Below are 16,714 nucleotides of genomic sequence, written 5' to 3'. Positions count from 1 at the left end.
ATAGTATGTATTTGTGTGTGTGTGTGTGTGGCTCTATCCCTACTGGACGTCCTCCCTGGGGGTCTCCCCTGCTAACCTCAACAAAGGTCATTGTGGGGGAGGACACACACCCTGCTTTGACCCTAGGGGTCAGATGAGGTCTGTATGATGGAGATAGCTAGACAGGGTCAGATAATAGGATGGCAATATCTGTGTTGTGTGTTATGTGCCTCTGCGCCTGTCCTGCATACATGCATGAGTCTCCCCATTCAACTTGCTTGCACTCTCGGAGCATGCATGCAAGCATTTTGTGCACGAGTGCGTGTGCTGGTGTGTCTGTGCTGTCTGTTGGCCCGTGTGTGCAGCATGGGTAATGGTCAGTCCAGTATTAAAAGCTGAGTAGTTTGCCTGCGGCGAGGTGAATGTGCAGCAGATAACTGTGTTTGCATCTCTGTCTCCACACATGCAAGAGGAAATCCTTGTGTCCACAGCCCAAATATTACTTTCTATTTACCCCATGGATTATATACTACAGATAATTGGAGATAACAGGGTTGCTCAGAGCGCCTGTCAGTGTTGCTTCCAACTGGCCGTTATTCCATTATCTATTCCATTTTAAATGTCAACATTTGTTTTTTGACTTATACAAAAAGACCTCATGAAAGACTTAGCAGATTTGGAAACAACCAACGAAATTGTAAACAGATTATTTTAAGTATTTATTTTCAATTTTAGGCACAGTGTTTGTGCTCAAGTCTGTAAATGTAATGCAAATGTACTCAGTAAAAAGAAACAGTTTTACTTACTTACATTATGTTCTTCAGTTTTCTCTTTGGTTTGACCTGCTACAGACGCCGGATATGATACATAATTTATGTACTGAACAGTGAGATAAATGTAGCGTCTATAGAGGCAGACAGTCCAGACAGACACACTCATATACAGGGTAGAGTGAGTGGCTTGAAATAACTGAGAAATGTCGAAAAACACAAAAAAGAAAATCAGTGTGTAAGTGAAGACTGTGAAAGTGAACTGAAACAGGGTAATTATGATAAGTGGAGAGGAGATGGGAGTAAATGAAAAACAGTTGTAGAAAAATGAACCTCATTTAATTCCATTAAGTTTCTCAAAAAACAACAACAAGACAAACTACCTATCAAGTTTGAGATACTGCGCTACAGAAAATATCCAATTTTATTTAGAGCTTCATTCTGTTGTTCTCAGTCAGTGCTGTTGTCTTAAGTATTAATTAAAGTAAGAATTTTGAGCTATCGAATTCACTTTTAAGGAGACTTTCACAAGATCCTAACCCTGCATTTATAATTTTTTTCAAAGCGGTGTTAGCAGAACAGAAGATTGCATAGATTTTGCTTATTGTTTCCTGCAATAACTGCAGAAATAGGCCAAACTCTAAGGATCTCTTTGCCTCAGAATTCCTCAGGTTGCGTATGAAACCTGAGGACCCAGAGCTCAGCCCTCTCTGGTCTGCAGGGCTCACTGTGGGCCCCATCGCCTAAAACTCTAGTCTCTATTCGGACAGAAGGGAAGCCTAAAGTTAAGATGTTGCACAGCACTGTTCCATGTCTCCAGTATGCAAATGTGCACTTTGACAAATTGTGTAATAATAACAACTGTGTGTTAACACAGCACAAAGTGCCTAATACAGCAATATCATTTCACAGTGGAAAGCCTGAAATGCTCCCCATAACCAGTGGCTAACTGGGCAGTGCAATTAGGAAAAAAAACACATGAGCATAACGTGTTTGACTGGAATCCTGTCCTCTGTGTTTCCTTGGCTTTCACAGGATGCATGCCGCGACAAAGTCCACCTCTGTGCCTCTTGACAAACAGAAAATGGAAAGATAGATGTATCAACAGATTAAGTTTTAAAAATCACAATAACTGTAACAGATTCACAGTCTGCCTTTGATTCTGACTCGTATTTATTCTTCGATTACAATCATTCAGCAACATTTATCTTCTGTAAAACCATTTGTGAGACCGTTTGGATGCCATTACTCTTGTCTTTCTGTCTCAAGAAGTCTTCACCTCCACAGTTTGTCCAATTGTCTTGGATTATCTTGTTATCTTTTTCTTCATCCTTCAATTTTTCTATACTTATACATGCTGTATACACCTCATCATGGTAAGGCTGGAGCCTGTCCCAACACACAGTGGCAGGTGGATAACCATTTACTCTCACATTTCCAGTTATGGAAAGGTATCATTTCACCTAACATGCATGTTGTTGAACTTGAGAAGGAAAGCACCAGGAAGAAAACTCTCACTGACATGAGGAGGAACACACAGGGAGGCCCCAGCCAGTCTCCAAAATATTTTGTCTCGCTTAGTAAAGAGTCTCCACTTTTTTTTAATGTGTGTACAACTTCAGAGCAGCTTTGAGTGATGCTATATATAGTAAGTGACCATTGAGTGGCGTGTAACATGTTAATAAAACCCTTATGGTATTTATTATTATGAGAATCATCAGTTTTTTCTTTTTCTCCAATTTTATGTCTAAATTCAACAGATTTTTTTAATGAAAGCAGAAGCTGAGGGCACTTTATGAGTAGCTAATAAATAATATGGATGTTGTGTCTCAGCTTTACTGTTGCATGAGTCACAAGATGTTTTTGTCTGCTAAACAAAGATCAGCATTTTCCTCTGCTTCCCACTTCAAACACAGATACACATACAGACACAAATGCTGGACTAATGTTGGTCTAATTGCAGCAGTGGAGCCCTGAATCATCTCTTAGACTGTTTTTCAGAAAACTTAATCGTGTGGACAGGCAGAGTGAACTAATTATCTGCACGCTGTTTTCCCAGCCAAAGCTGGTAATTTAGTAGCAATTGACCTCCTGCAGTTTGCCAGCGAATGAAAACATGTAGGCCAGTCTGCTAACGAGGGGCCTGGAGACCCCGGGGTTCGTCCGGGCCTTGCTCTGCACAGTGGACACAGAACCCCTCACTTCAGTTCCAATTTACCTCTTTACCACCTCCGGGGGAGACATCAGCGTCCTCACACTGTGTAATGACTTAAGCTAGCCGCAGCAGAGGAAAGGCCTGTTGGGGGAACAACTCAATACTGTGATTGTCTGGAAAACAGGATGTACTCCGTTCCAAGTTGGTTCACTGATGGCACGTGGCCTCAACGCCTCCAGCTGGACCGTACCTTTAAAACTAAAGAGAGTATAGCTCTACCTTTCATTACATTTCATCCAACATTTTTCTGGTTGGGTTTGGAGTTAAACAAGTGTGGATTATTTCAAAAAATACTTTTCACTGTCTTTTACTCTTGGCGGGCTGAGACACCATTTACAACATCATGGGATGCCACCTCTCCAGTGAAAGCCAGACTGATGAACTTCTCATGAAGGTCAGCAAGTAAACTATGGCATTCTTTAGGCCTATACCTCAAAAAGTTGGCAAGAAAACGGCAGGATTGGCCATCACATGATTTGATTATCTGCCTCGTCAATATTAAACACCTCAATCAGATGTTTCCTATTAATTTATGTTTTACTATATCGTTTTCAGTGCGTGTTTGCCCACATGACACTCAATCATGTGTGGGAGATTCCAGATCTTAGTGGGTGTCCTTTTGTGACTTACCTTCTCTTGTAATAACTGCATATGTAATGATGCAGAAAGCACAGCTATAATAACAAACAATGATTACTTCTTTGACAAAGCTCGCCCATGGTGGAGTTCTGGATTTGCTCTTGTGCATGTCAAGTTGTAGCATCATGCTAGTTTTGTTTATTTTTGCGAGCATTGAGGTTTGTAGCAAAATGCACGCACCCATGCAGCCTTTGTAGTTAATTGAAACAGTGCCATTGCTGCTTGAGACATGGCCAAAGACAGTTATCAGGTGAGGCAATTTGTACCATCATACAACAGGGGAGCATAGTCACCACTTTTCTGCCAACTTGTTATCACCTTATTGCCACATTGTTTCCTCTTTGTTGCCATCTTGTCACCATGTTGTCACATTTGATGAAATGCCAAAATGCAAAGAGTAGAACACAAGCACAACACACCTCAGATGAGATTCGGATGTATCGGGGAAGATATCCACAATAACATTGTTGACCTCTAAAGGGTGATCATGATATAAAGTCTTAAATAGTCTAAAATGAAAAAAGCTTCATTATCATTTCTCTGTATGAAAACCAGAGTAAAGAAGCCACACATTAGCCAGTAATGCTATTGTTGCTATAGCAGTAATACAGTGATTACAACACTGAAAGAAATCTGGCTCAGCCAATTTATTGTGTCACCAGATCATGTGTTGTGATAAAGAACATTTTTTAACTGGGAGCTTTCATTGTGCAGTGTGTATTACTAATTACACTGAATTACATGATGTAATATGTGAATATGTGAACCATCAACAAACAGCCTGCTGAACAGGCCAAGTTACTTCGGTTCCTTGGCAGTAGCTCAGCCAGGTGAGACTGTCTACGCTCATTTCAGCCTGCTGCTGAATCTTGTTTTCATGTCTTCTCCTTGGGATGCTTTGTTGTAATTTTAGAAGAGAATAATCTGTAGATATATCCCCTGAAGTGATTTATGATTTTGAATGTGTGCGTTATGGGTGTGTGTGTGTGTGTGAGAGAGAGAGTAACACACAGGGGAATTTAAGTTAATTTCCTTTGTGTGGTTGCTTAAGTAAACATTGCTGCTTTATGAAGAGTGAGTAGCTGCACCACCGTGATGTGTTAATGTGTATGTGTATGTGTGTGTGTGTGTGTGTGTGTGTGTGTGTGTGTGTGTGTGTGTGTGTGTGTGTGTGTGTGTGTGTGTGAGAGAGTACATTCACCGCAGAGTTAATGGTACAGTTACTGTGACTATATTTTATTACCAGCAGTTTGTGATGCCAGTAACAGGCTGAGACGGAGGACATCTGTCGTCAACATGTTTGGAGCTCACTAACAATGAAAGAGGCTTAATGAATAACCTTAAGTTTTAGAGAAAGACATTCATACTGCTGCAATTCACTGGTCCTGCTTAAATCATGTCTTAACAACACCTCCAGCTCCACAGGATACAGCCAACCGCAGATTTCCAGAGGAAAGTATACACCCATATATAATGTAGCTCTGGTAACACTTAAAGGTCCCATTTTACCTGCTGTGGCATATTTTCTATTCTTTTTCATTCTTTTAATTAATTAGAAAAAAATACAGTATACAGTACATACTGTATAGTGTACTCTGTTTGCTGTGCACAATCAAATTGTACTTCATTAGTAGATTTTTTTGGGCCACTTGGGGGCAACAGAAACAAGTTGTATACGCAACATTAATATACTATCACCTTTTAAGTTGATATGGTGAACTTGTTAGCAAACATCTACAGTAGCTATGGAGCAACATAAGCATTAATTTACAGAGTCATATACAGTATCTGGCCAGCTGATGAATTCCAGTTTTTACTGTCTTTCAGCTCCACTTTGGTTTCTCCCCAACTCCTGAGGGAAATCTGGCTCTTTAGCTGCTAAATGCTTCACTGTGTTCATCAGCTAGTCGCTAATTGTTTCTTTCTGCTGTTTGGTGCTGAGCAGGTGGGATATAAGAGCTTTTTTTTTTTTTTTTACTGAAAACTTAACACTGTGGGAACAGCGACGATGAACCAATACAGTGACATTGTGGGGACAGGTAAATAATGAGCTGAAAGTGAACAAAAAGCTTCATATAGGCGAGGAGAGCTAAAGATTTGGGCTGAGAATTTTCTGTAAGCTCATCACTATATTTGGCTTTTCATTTGATACACAGTTTTTTATTAGAATATTGATTATAACCACTTTAAATAGGACTTCTGAGATAGACCTTATACTGAATTAGACTTACTTTATGGTATAATAGAAAAGCTCTTATAAAAGCTTTAAGTCCCTTGACAGTGTTTCCTCTCCACTGCTACCACATAATCCCTTAATTACTTCCTCTGAGGTATTGCGACAGTATAATACAACATTTAATATTAAGGCCATTTATTACATTTATTTTCGGCCAGTGACCAAAGTGCATAGACATGATACTCTAAAGATGATATTATCTCTGAAAACATCAGTGGTCAGTATCCACATGTTGCAGTTTGGACATGCCTGGTGTGTTTTGCACTGTGTGGACAAAACGAAGATCAGTCTGGCTGCTCCTGCACAAGCTCCAGCCAAAACACTGTCTTGAGTATTTCCAGTGAATGTTTTCAATGTCAGTAAAACATTGTTCATCTCTTTCCCATGAAAGTCATTGTTCATCACAGGCTGCTCAAGGTAAACATTTGTACACTGAGCTGAGACTAACAGTGAAACAGATTGTATACAGTATGTCAGTCAGCTATTGTAATCGGAGGATGTAGCTGCATCCTTGTCAACCTGCGGACATATTCCTTATGCTTGCCCAGCCTCCGCTGTATTGAGCTGCCGTTTCTGATTAGTTTTGATTGGTTTCATTTGTTCCTGTGTTTAGACATCAATCATTGCCTTCCTTTACTGGATCTCTGCTGTCTCCCAGCTGGTTCTATTTTGTGTGTGTGTGTGTGTGTGTGTGTGTGTGTGTGTGTGTGTGTGTGTGTGTGTGCGTGCGTGTGCGTGTGCATGTATGCGTGTGTGTGTTTGAGAATGTCTGTCTGCTTGGTTTGTGAGCCTCACAGGTGGTCTGCTGTAAATCTATAGATGATCAGACAGAAACAAACAGAACATAAATGGCCATGAGGTGTGAAGGTGGGAGTCTGGATGTATCTTGTGTAAAGCTGTCTAACTCTTGGCCCACTGTTCTGGCAGTCCTCCTGTGTGTGTTTGTGTAGCTGGTTTAGGCTGGCATATCAGTTTGCCAATACATCAAACTAAATTTACCTTTTAATAAAAACAACACCAGTCCTGTATACTGTCATGTACCTGTGAGTTTATAACTGCTAGATATTACAGTGGCAGCTGTGGCTCAGGAGGTAGAGCGGTTTGTCCACAAACCAGAAGGTTGGTGGTTCAATCCCAGGCTCCTTCGCCACATGTTGAAGTGTCCTTGGGCAAGATATTGAACCTTGAAATGCCTCTGATGACTGTTCCATCAGTGTATGGATGTGATGTATGAATTTGTGTGTGAATGAGTGGCCGATAAGACTAAAAAAGTGCTACATAAGTGCAGACTGTTTACCATTTAAAGTGGTTGTTTGATGAGTTTAACCGGAATTGTTTTACAAACAGATTCTATGTGCATACGTAAAATTATTATTATCACAATTATTACTGTCATTATTACAGGTAGTAGTAATATGTAGAAATATCTTCAGTTTTTCATATATTTCTACTCCAACATAATAATGACAGTAACCTTGGAAGAAAGAACTCGGTTGATCTAATTTACAAATGCACAACTACAAGCGAGGTTGTGTTTACTCTGACTTACTGACTCCGTATTTGTGTGAGGCCAGCAGAGGATAGCATAGTAACTCAGTATCCTCTGAATCCTTGGACAGGCATCCCAACTGTCAAAACTGCTCTGATTGCTGATAGTTATTACACAGGAAATAACTGTACTGCCCTGCCTGCATGGTCCAACACAGGATTTATTGCCTTTCTAAGAAGTGAAATAATCCATCTTGAAAACCTCTGCTACCTCTGGTTGGGGATGAAGGAGTGTTAGGATGCAGCTTCTGGCACAACAAAAAAAGACAACTTTCCATAAAAGCCTATGGGAGGATGAGATGGGGGTTTGGCAGAGAAAGAAGAAAGGGAGGGATAGTGTGTCAGAGTGAGATGTCTGACATGCGGCTGAGTTCTTCGCCCTGGCAGGGCCTGGAATGGCCTTGGCTCTGAAGTACAGACAGCAGCAAGGGAGGGGTGGAAAGGAAGACAGGAGAGATCATGTGTGGAAAAAGGAGGATGGTATCGCCCTTCTTCATTTAACCAGACAGGTCAATAGAGAACTTTTTCCTTTTTTTTTTCAGTCAGTGCAATTACAGTGCTGTTCTCTCTGGAATTGCCCATGTGGTTCTGCCCCTGGCACACACTCTACTATGGTTGGATAGATGGATGAAGAGGAGCAGAGGAGAGATGGGAGAGTAGTGGAAGTGTAAGCCTGGGTGGGTTGGCAAAGTGAGCAGAATCTAAGTGGTGCAGGAGTACCCTGGCAGACAGCATGGCACCTCTAATCACATTCAATCAATCCTGTGTAGAAGTCCCAGGCCAACCTGAATACCAAACTCCATCAGTCTCTCACCTTTTTCATCTATTTCTGCAGTTCACTCAGCTCTCCACTCTCAATGCCAACCACTCTGTAGGCCTATACCTAACAGGAGCAGACATGCCACACCACCAGCTGCCCCAGCTGTTCTTAAATTCAAATGTCGTCTAATTGGCAATGTGACTAATTGGATAAATACATCACAAAAGTAAAAACAGATTGTGCCACATAACCTAGTTCTTACATCGGCTTCAGGTTAGTTGTTACTAAGCATTTACACCCATTAACTGCCAGGTGTAGCTACTGTATCGTGAACAAGCTAGCTCTCAGAACTACCGCTAGACTGCTGCTATTTTACTTGTAAGTAAAAGCAGGTGCTACAGTTGACATATTTGCCCTGTTACTTGCTGTTTGATGATAGTTTAAGCTGGTGAAATATATATATATATATATATATATATGTATTATTNTACACCCATTAACTGCCAGGTGTAGCTACTGTATCGTGAACAAGCTAGCTCTCAGAACTACCGCTAGACTGCTGCTATTTTACTTGTAAGTAAAAGCAGGTGCTACAGTTGACATATTTGCCCTGTTACTTGCTGTTTGATGATAGTTTAAGCTGGTGAAATATATATATATATATATATATATATATGTATTATTACAAAAATACAACATATCAAATCACATTGGTTAGGTTAGCTTAACAAGTAACCTAACATTCTAGCTCTGAAAAACAGTTACTCCTCCATGTATTCATGAATAAAGCAATATAGTAACTACATTTATATCATTTAAGCCTGTAAACAGTAGTTTTTGGAAGTTTTGTTACAGCTTGTGAAGCTACAATGACTTTCTGTGTAACAGATGATGCTTCTGAGTGCCTACCACCACAGATGTTTTGTAGCAACCAATTTAAGTCTTGTCTAGCTTTGACATTCCTTAAGTTTGAAAGTGTGGAAATCACTAGTCTGAAACTTGCTAGTAGCTGCTAAGAACTTAGGAAGGACTTAACACACAAACAACAACCCAAACCAGCAATCCAAACATAGGCTCAAGTTTTTAACTTTTATTCATAGGCTATAATGATAAAATTGATTAATTGATGGGATTTTAAAAAAACAAAAACAAAACTAATACAAGTCCTGGTTTATGCTATATATCCTGGTATATACAATATGAATACCAGCATCCTCAACTGAAACAAGATGATATGTCCACCACAACCTCCACCACTCACTCCAGACAGACAGTATAACCTCCTCATTTTGTAGAATACCATTTTGTAATGTGTTCAAGGTTTTGTCATCATTCAGTTAATTTCCTGCTTAAACGCAGGCAATTATGAATGGTGTTTTGCAAATGAGAAGTCTATCTCATGCTAAGAAACCGTTTTTCGCTCTGGCAACTTTGTAACACAGCCTCTCTCTCTCTGCTGTGACAGATCAGCTGAGATGAAAGAAACTGTAAGTGTCCTTATTTGTGAGTGCCACCCTTGGTTAGACACTCCACTGACCTGAGATAATCGTCTGAGAAGGGGAACAATAGTTATGTGCATTGTTGTACAGATTGTGAAAAGCATTTGCACGTTTGGCTCAAGGCCAACCTCAATTGGTGACAGCAAGACTTAAAATAAATTAGGTTTTTTCCCAAGTTATGAATCATACTGCGTCTCTTAAAGCGTTTCACTCGACTGGACAACGCAAGGCTTCTCCGCTGCACAGAGTACTGCTGTCCGCTGTAACAGTAGAGATCGGGAAAACAAATGGTCATGTGAAGGTAAGGAGTAGCGTGATACTAAGTGTGTGTGTCAGTGAAATTGTGCCACTGGGCCTGTGTCACAACACTTTAGACTGGCTAACAAGCATGCGTGTGTATGTTGGCTGGATTGTACACGCAAGCCATGCACCCCCAGGCCAAATTGGCATACTGTGTGCTTCCATAGGTATGCATAATAATTATAAGCATCGTGTGTGTTTTCTGCTTGACATTCTCTGCTGTTTGTCAACAATGATGTAATGTTGCACTTTGAGATTACAGTAGCGTTCATACTGTATGTTGACTAATGCAAGCCATGTATAGTATTTGCAAGCAAGGTTCTTAGTCATCTCCCATTGTGGGCTTCCTATCCCTGCTCTTCTTTAAACAATAATGAGACAGTTGGACAAGAGAAAGAAGGATATCAACTGCAAAGAGACAGCACTCTGGTGCACACAGAAAGGGTAACTTTCAACTTTCAGTTAACTTTGAATTCATATGATCAATGCTCCGAGCCTTCATGTTTATACTGAAAATACTCCCACAAATTCTTTCAAATTCACAGCAAAATTTGGAATCGCACTTCTGACCTGAACTTCCCGAACTTCAGATGTGTTCAATGCTAACTGCTTACCTGAACAGGAAGCTAATCAGCCATAGAACCACAGAAACTACAGAAAGCAACGCAAAAATATCCCCTAATTGGGCACAGTTGCTGTAATTTTCATGTTTGTTTGTGCCTTGCAATTAGGAGCATTTCAGCTGCCAGTTGGACTGTATGGGTTTTTTTTGAGAATGAGTGCAAGCTTCATAATTTGAATCACAGTGTATCGCAATCATCCATATATTAGAATGGATCAAACAACCTCTCCTCCCTAGTATTTCACATATGCGAGGATAGCTCATTTCTGCATTCATCTGGATGAACTGAAAAGTCAAAAATACCCCTTCATACGCAGCTATAGCTCTCTAAAAGCGAGGATGGGAACGTTGTGTGATGATTCTTTTCATGGAAATGTTCGCAGCGCCATAGGAGGTTGGTGCCAGAATTATGCTTGTTGATAAATTCCTATGATGAGATTCAGAAACAGCTGGCTGCTCAGAGTAATTTTCTGGGCTGTTGTTTCCTCGATGCTCTCTGCACTCTCGGTGTACACACACAGAGATAGAAGACAGAGGAGGGGAGCAAGAGGCATGAGAGTCAAGGTGAAGTTCATCTCTGAAATCCCCCCCATTACTGGAACACGCGTACACACTGCTCTATAGATTCCTTCAGTGGTTTAGTCTACAGCTATCTTAGCAATTACAGCAGTTTCCCACGGGCTCCAGCAAAGGGTCTGTTAGCTAATATGCTAATGAAGACAAATGGAGGTGATCTCTCTGTTCTCAGGATGAGTCTTGGTTGCAGAGGAAGAAAGTTGGAATGAAAAAGAGAGAGGTGGTGACAGTTAAAGACATGACAGAGGATGATATCGGTTTACCCAGAATGTCTTTGCTTTTCAGCCACGTCATAACCCCACCCTCCCCATCAACCCACATAGATAAAAGCCCCGACACAAAAGCACCAAGCCTCACACCGTTCAGGCCCTGTGCCTGCTTGTCAGTAAAAGCATGTTAAGCCGTCTCCAGAATGCAGTGTCTGAAACAAGGCAGGAAGCGCGTGAGACACTCTTCACATGAAAGACAGCCTCTCCGACGACTGATGAGTGTTTTAGCGTTCAGTATTACAGTGTTTCAGTCGGATGTGGTACAAACACGGAGCCGTTTTGAGCACCGCGTGTGTGTGTGTGTCATAAAGCGAAGCAACATAATGACACGGGCCCATTACACACGGTATTTAGAGATTAGACTAACACTGTGGTTTTGTGGTCGGAGTCGTGTTGATGGTAACCATGTGTGGCGGAGGATACACATACTTAGACTGCGCTGACAAATAATGGGATAATGGATGCCAACATACCTGATCCATGATGAAGTGCTGTTTGGTTTTTACGGGAACAGGGTTGGTTGTGATGAGCAATGATAGAGTCACTGTGGTTTTGACCGGTACCGTTGCTTTCATTAATTAATAAACTGCGATGTAGAATACAGCTTTATATTAGTTAGCTTAGCTATAGTTGTTTTTTTGTGTACGTTCTCACTGAGCATGAGTCAAAACACTCCATCTAGCAACCGAACTGGTTTGAACTCCCAGACTGGGAAAGTAAAGCCGACGAGTGTTGCCTTCAAGAGCTGCAGTTACTGTAAAGCACGTTTGACAGACTCGGATAGCACTGTACAGCTATGAGGTGTTATAGTGAGGCTGGAAATGCGTGGACACGCGCGGCAGACTCTCTGTGGGTGATAAAAAGTTGACACAGTGTCTTATTTTCATACGTGATGGTTTTTGTCTTGGTGTGCAAGTTTATTTGATGAACAAGCGATTCGAGCATCGTCGGCAATGTGTAATCACTAATGTGACAACCTCTTATTATGAGTTGATGTGATTATTTTCAACTGAGCAAACATAATCATTCCCAGTCTAAGAAGCACACATAATTGTTCACTTGCTCACATCAGCAGCTCAACATCACTTTCCTGTAACATTTGGTTTTCTTACCCGTGAACACAGTCAAGTGAACTCTAACAGTTTCTATAAAGCTTTTTAATGCTCCATAAGCTCCTTGTAAATACTTGTTTATTACTGCACTCGAGGCAGTAACCCGGCACGTACTGTAAAAAATATGGGTTCAATACTTTTTTGGCCGCTATGGTTAAGGATGATAGTACATCTAAAATAAAGTCATGCTGCAGTTGTTATGACAAAAGTTTATCTCTGCTTCTAATGGGCCTTTTTCAAACACATTACACATTGACGGAAGCATTTCTTGACACAGCGGTTAAAATGCCTTGTGGTTGAGACGTTTGTCTCGTGATGTTTGACTAATGAATAGCTATATTGTAAGAAATGTTTAGATATGTTTCCAGTTGGCTGGTAATCTGCATATTATGCATCGTAGCACACTTAAGAGTGTTGCCACAAACAAAACGACATTCCACTGAGGCTTCCAGTGAGGATTTAGCCAGCACAGTCTGATGTTTCAACAGAAGGTCTTACAAACACAGTCGGGATTAGGTTTGTAGATGTGTGCCACACCCGTAGCCTTGGTTTTCACCAAGCTTGCCAAATTGTTCGGCCTCAACAGGCGAGACTAGAAGCAGATGACAGAAACACAGAAATCCACATAAGGGGTGGTTTACAGCGGTAGACAAAGACATTACTATTACGATGTTTGCATTACATCCTGTTCTGTTTTAGCTTTAGCTTAAAACGGGTCAATCTCAAAGCACATTTTACGTCATCCATCTGCAGAGCGCATCAATCCTCATGTCATTCTGTGTCAAAGCCCCATACCTTTTTTCTTGCGCAAATAAATCAGCCATATACCCCTAATGACAATGCTGTGTGTAGGCCCAGAAAGTGTAATTAAATGAGTAGGTGCTGAAATAATCATATTAATGTAATATAATTAGTACGTACGCTCGGCTGTTAAGTGTCACTCAGCGCTCCAGCTTTTTTTCTGCCCAACTGCTCGACTGTCGCTCAGGTAACCTTAGGTAACAGCCATGATTAATGAAAAAGGAACACCTCATTTAGTAGCTTTGGCAGGCAGCAGGCAACAAGTGTGTATATATATGTGTGTGTGTGTGTGTGTGTGTTTGTGCTTCTGATTCCACAGTGTCTTCCATTTTGTCTCGTCTTCCTGTCCCGCAGCACCAGAAGTAAACACAAGTCTGTCACAGCATGGTGAGGGAATGTTTGTGCACTTTTTTCTGTGCGTGTGTGTGTGTGTGTGTGTGTGTGTGTGTGTGTGTGTGTGTGTGTGTGTGTGTGTGTGTGTATGTGTTTGCATGTATTCATACGTGTGTGTTGCTTATGTCTGTCGTGCGAAAGTGCATACAAATGTGTGCGTGTATCTGTACATATAAATGTGTATCATCAGAAAAAAGTGCGGTAACAGTCACACACAGATGTACCCAATGAGAGTGAGAGATCTGTGGAACCACGGGCCAATTAGACGCTATTATGGAAGCTGTGTGATACTGTCACACACACACACAAACACACACGACTTCGGGGCCTGTACTCCATCATCTGTATAATTAAGGTGCTTTTCTACTGAATATTTTAGTTAAATGTCTCTGCAACAGCGCAGCAACAGACCTGACCGTCTTTCCTATGAACACTGCTGCTCACACACACACACACACACACACACACACATACACACACACACACAGTATTACAGTGTCTGATATCCCTTATGCCATGTACCTAATGTTCTCACATTTAGTGCTATTATTACTTAATAATATGTTTTAGACCCAATGATACAATTTAAACATACTCTGAATACACTTTAAATGAATAAAAACCTCTCCATATGTGATTGTGAACACACAATATTTATATTATATATATTTGCTTTTTTTTTTTTTTTAACAAACTAGTGGAGATGTCGGCCTATTCTCATATGAAAGTTTATGAATAAAAATGGAAAAACTACATTTGTTATGGAAGTCAAGTGCATTTCTGCCAAGTTCTTATTTGGCAGACATTGTTTTAAAACCCGAGTTAGAGTGTGTGTGCATGCGTGTGTGCGTGCGCGCGTGCGTGCGTACTTGCGTGCGTGCGTGTGTGCATGCGTGCATGTGTGTGTGTGTGCGTGTGTGCGTGTGAATCTAATCCTATAGCAGATGGAGGAGGAATAGTATCCAAGACAACACTGGCAGAAGGAATAGCAGAGGCAGTGAAATGGGGGTTAAGACACTGTCCTTCAAAGATTGATGAGAGCTGATTCTATGATGGACGTCTTCCTGTATTAGGACAGAATTCCTTCGCAGAAAACACAGTACATTCATTCACTTTAGCTTATTACCTCAGGCTGTACTTGGCTGTGACTCTGATGTTGCAATACTATGAAATAAGTTTATTATTACAGTCAAATTAGAGATGAAGTATTCTGCTCCCAACAGTTGTTTTTCACAATTAAAATAATTCATCTTTCACATTCAAAGACAGAAAATTTCTGCTGATTTCAACTCCAGAGAGAGAGAGAGTGAGAGAGAGAGAGAGAGAGAGTTGAAAGAGTGAGAGAGTTCCCTTCTGCTTGTTTGCATTTTTGTGCGTCTCCTTGTGACAAAACCTCAGTGCCAGCCATCAAGGAGACCAAATGTTGTTTCCTCCCTCTCTAATTACCAGCTCTTATGGTTTAGCCTTGTTTAGTTGTCCTCCAGTAAATAAACCCTCATGTCAGACTGTTTTGTTTCAGGACTTTCCCCAGCTTGTGGCCTCAGTGGCTAAATGTGTTCCCAGGTAGGACGGGGTTGTACATATTTTTATTTATTTTTTTTTAGAGGGATAATCAGAAACATATTCACATATCTTAAAATATCTTTTGTTCCGTTCTGTCACTAACTGTAGATGTAAGGAAGTCGTGGTGGAACCTTTAACAACCTCATGAAGGCTTTGTTCTTCTCGTCAGTCTTTCCCAGGAAAAGCCTCTTTGGGATGTGGGGAAGTTACGTGTCTGGCATTTTGCTGGTTAACTAGTTTGAACTGGTTGGTGCCCATGAGCAACAATGTCCGCCCCGGCCGAGCAGACAAAGAAAAGCGCTGTTTAACTAAGGAGTGATCTTGATAATGTGTAACACAAAAACACTACAGCAATAAATGCAGAGCACCAAGATGGAGGTATGTGAGGTTTACCATTTTCAGGCAGAGACCACTCCAAAAAAAAAAAACTTTCATGTCATGATACTGGACTCTGCTCTACTTCTACTTGAGCAGCATTTTGAATACAGTAATGATTTATTTTGCTGTAGTACTTGTACATCTGTTTAAGTAAAACATTTCAATAGTGTTTCTGGCGCTAGGTTTCGTTCTGCCATGTTGCTGCTTTTCTCAGGGAATAACACAACCATCTGCTTACACTGCTGTCACTCACACCGACACGTGTGTGACCATAGTTTTGACCAATGCTCTTGCCAAGGCGGAAAAAAAACTTTCAGAAAAAAAAAAAAAAGTATCTTAAACCACATTTCACAGGAAACTAAGAAGTAAGTTAAGGGCATGTTGTTTTTTCCAGGTTTTATTGAGTAAAATCATTTAAATAGAGGGGTGTAGTCCATTCTTTTAACAGTGGGCAATGATCCCATCTTTTGTATTAAAAAAAAAAAAGGCCATAGCAAACACAAAAATCTACTCCCAGCCTGCTTCATACTCTCCTCCCTGCCAGCCTCTTCCCACTGCACCAGCAGCATGATGGGACATGATCGTGGCTGAATGTGGAAAAAAGGGAGAGAGAGAGGGAGAGAGAGTTGTTCGTAGTGGGAAGGAGGCCCAGCTCTGTCTCACAGGACCCTGGTATGGCAGGTCAGTCCATCCTATCAGAGCAGCCTCCCACTTGCCTCTCTGAGGATGAGAGGGAGACTTCGCCACATGGACCATAACCCAATTAATCATTGGTGCAAATACAGGATATAGAGAGGCACTTGATTTCTCTGTGTAAACAGACTGGCTCAACTAGACACATTCCTCATAAGATAAGAATAAACACTTCTTGTGTGACGATGATGTTAGCGTCTGTTTCAAACCCGCTCCCTCTGCCTGACGATAAATCACAAACTTGGACCTGAAATCGGTTGCAAATGTGTGGGGGAAAAAAAAAAGGCACCAACTTTCACTGCTTTTAATCTATTTGACAATATCTCTGAATTCCTTGAAGGAAGATAAACAGAACTGTCTC

Source organism: Seriola dumerili, unplaced genomic scaffold, assembly GCF_002260705.1.
Source record: "Seriola dumerili isolate Sdu_G_001 unplaced genomic scaffold, Sdu_1.0 BDQW01000052.1, whole genome shotgun sequence".
Classification (NCBI taxonomy): domain Eukaryota; kingdom Metazoa; phylum Chordata; class Actinopteri; order Carangiformes; family Carangidae; genus Seriola; species Seriola dumerili.
This window is presented reverse-complemented; position numbering follows the sequence as displayed.